The 3214-nt window shown below is 48.4% G+C and overlaps 2 non-coding genes across 2 annotated transcripts; one reads left to right on the top strand and one right to left on the bottom strand.

The window, feature by feature from the left end:
* The first annotated feature begins 2044 nt into the window (after positions 1-2044).
* On the top strand, positions 2045-2127 carry TRNAL-CAG (transfer RNA leucine (anticodon CAG)). The gene has a single exon. It is a non-coding gene; the product is annotated as a tRNA-Leu (tRNA).
* A 394-nt stretch (positions 2128-2521) lies between these two features.
* Positions 2522-2604, bottom strand: TRNAL-CAG (transfer RNA leucine (anticodon CAG)). The gene has a single exon. It is a non-coding gene; the product is annotated as a tRNA-Leu (tRNA).
* Positions 2605-3214: the final 610 nt, after the last annotated feature.

The following is a 3214-nucleotide window of genomic DNA, read 5'->3' as shown; positions in this document are numbered from 1 at the left end:
GTGAGTGTCTGATAAGCCCTCTGATCTTGGTGACTTTCTGTTGCATCCCTACACCCCACTCTCTCCACCTTCTTGTGTATAGGCACTCACACACAAAACACTCACTCACACACACATACACACATCAGCCAGCCAGCCGGGCTAATTAGTTATACCTCCAAAACACACCCTGAGTTTTGAACTTGACCACCCTTTGCAATCTCCACTTCCCTGGCTCAGTCACCATCATCTCTCATCCTCCTTTCCATGACCATCTCCCTGGGCTTTTGATTCTCCTCTTGCCTCTCACATCCATTCTCTGTAGATCAGCCAAATGGATCATTTTGAAAGGCCAACTGAATCTTGTCACTCCCCTGCTTTGAACACTCCAGTGACTCCAACACAGACAGAAGAAAATCCAAACTCCTTTTCCTGGCACCCCAGCCCTGTGTGATATGGACTTCAGCCTCCTCCCACGCTTAACCTTGTCCGGTTGGCCTTGCTGCCTCTTCAACAGACCACAATCCCTCTCTGCCCCAGGACCTTTGCACAGGCTATACCCACCCTGCCCCCTGCCCTGGGAACACTGCCATTCCTGGCTTTGACTGTGCTTGTCTCTCCCTTCAGAACTCACTGTCTTCTGAGAGGCGCCCTCCCTGACCACCTATGAGAGCCTCTAGTCACTCTTGATCATTGGTAAAAAGAGGCTTTTTTAAAGGTAAAACTATGATTCTCACCTAAATATAAAAAGAACACAAGTCAAAGATTTCATTTAACTCAGCAATTTGTAAAAAAAAAAAAAACAAAACAGCAAGATGTTACAACTGATTCAAAACACACACATATACACTGACAATCAGAAATGATAGAATGATAGAATGGATACAGTTGTAAAAATGGCCAGTATCCACAGGGCAGTAGTTAATTGCATTCCACTCCAACAAAATCCACTTGCATTTCCATGACTAAGACTCATTTGTATGTTGTAGTAATGAAAGGTGCAGGCCCTAGAATCAAACAGGACTAGTGCCCCAGACAGGACACCCAGTTATTTGTCCTGGCCCATTTCAAAGTCTCTTGCAAGTTTCCTGACATCCTCTTTCTTGCACTTAGCAGCATTTTTTTTTTTTTTTTTGCCATTTTGCCTTTCACCTAATTCTTAGCTCTCTCCCTTTACCCCAGATTTGAATGTGTCTTGAGGGCAGAAATTCTCTTTATTATATAGGCCTCCAGGAAATCCCGTGGAGAAAGGTACTCTCGCGACCTGGGATCTTCTGGTCCCTGGACAGAGCGAGTGCGTGGGTAATTCTGGTTGGGTGGGTAGAGTGGGGGAAGGAGTGGGTGGAAGGTGCTGCGGGGGCCTAGGGAAGAAACGGAATGCGGGAAGGAGGCGGCGCGGGAGGGATTAATCCACGGACATTCCCTGCCGGCCTACTGTGTGTCAAACAAGGTTGGGGCGCTAGGAACACGGTCAGGAAAAAGACGGATCTGATGGCTTTGCGCGCTGCAGGACTCGATGTAACCTGGAGTCTGCGTGAATGAGTTAAACACACATACAGAGGTGAAGTTGGCGTTTCGACGAATGTTAGGAAGGAGATCACGCGGTACGCTTGCCCGGAGGCCTTGCGATACCCCTGGCTTCACCTGATTCAGAGACCTATAAGCCAAAGCGAATGTGCGGATTTGTCTGCTTTGTGCGGTAAAGGCATGAGGGCATGTATGCAGAAATGTAAATGTATACAGACATGCAAATCAAAGCTGATGTGAATAGTAAGTACATGAGTGCAGAATGAAAGCCTGTCGGCGGCACGAATGCAAGCAGGTGGGAGTCCTCTGTTTCTTCGCCTTTCAGACTCTCCAGCACACCGCGCGCGCCCTCTGCTGCTGCCCAGGCGGGTTTCTGTACCTTCGCGTCGCATTTCGCTCCCCCGGTTGGAGCAAAAGCTTGTATCTAGCTCCTCCTAACGCTGAGCGGAGAACAAAGCCGCAGCGCCTGCCGTTCGCCACGCATGCGCACACTGGAACTATTTCGAAGAGGATCTCTTGCAAAACATTTTCAGCGCTAGTCAGGATGGCCGAGCGGTCTAAGGCGCTGCGTTCAGGTCGCAGTCTCCCCTGGAGGCGTGGGTTCGAATCCCACTTCTGACAATGCTAGATCTTTTTCGTTTTTCACGAACGGCGACGTCTGAAATATGCCCTGTGGATATTAATCTTTTTACAAAACAAGTATTTTCTACTTATGACATGTTATTTCCTGATGACTTATTTTGAAATGTAAAAGGAGTCCTTCTCTGAAACCGCAAAGCCATTCTTCAGACATTTGAAGTGAGGAAAAGGCAAAAAGACTCTGATGCTGGGAGGGTTTGGGGCCAGGAGGAGAAGGGGACGACAGAGGATGAGATGGCTGGATGGCATCACTAACTCGATGGACGTGAGTTTGAGTGAACTCCGGGAGTTGGTGATGGACAGGGAGGCCTGGCGTGCTGCGATTCACGGGGTCGCAAAGAGTCGGACACGACTGAGCGGCAAAAAGATGGAGTATTGTCAGAAGTGGGATTCGAACCCACGCCTCCAGGGGAGACTGCGACCTGAACGCAGCGCCTTAGACCGCTCGGCCATCCTGACTTCCTACTTTAAAAGTTTTCGTGGGATTCTACTCAAGTCACTATTGGTGTGACGTGGCTTGGGAATTATTCAAATAATTCTGAGGTCTCTCGCAGCTCGAGATCTAGCCATACAGCCCCTCGTCATCCACAATCAATAACCACCGTACTGCCAAGATTTATCGTTACCCTTAAAGTAGTTCAGTCTTTTTACTACTTGCTGAGTCAGTCGTGTCCGACTCTATGCGACCCCATAGACGGCAGCCCACCAGGCTCTCCCGTCCCTGGGATTCTCCAGGCAAGAACACTGGAGTGGGTTGCCATTTCCTTCTCCAATGCATGAAAGTGAAAAGTGAAAGTGAAGTCGCTCAGTCGTGTCCGACCCTCAGCGACCCCATGGACTGCAGGCTTCCAGGCTCCTCCCTCCATGGGATTTTCCAGGCATGAGTACTGGAGTGGGATGCCATTGCCTTCTCCGTTTTACTACTTAGATGTTTTAAAAGGAAACTTTGTAGCCTACACAGAAACGGAAAATTAGTTTCTCTTGCCATCAACAGGAAATAACCATAAAAATAAATAACAATGGAAATGAAACTATATTATTGAATTCTAGTCACTTGCCAACGCTGTGA

The sequence above is a fragment of the Bos indicus genome, chromosome 18 (genome assembly GCF_029378745.1).
Source record: "Bos indicus isolate NIAB-ARS_2022 breed Sahiwal x Tharparkar chromosome 18, NIAB-ARS_B.indTharparkar_mat_pri_1.0, whole genome shotgun sequence".
NCBI lineage: Eukaryota > Metazoa > Chordata > Mammalia > Artiodactyla > Bovidae > Bos > Bos indicus.
Note: the sequence above shows the minus strand (reverse complement) of the source record. Positions and strands in the feature narration are given on the sequence as shown.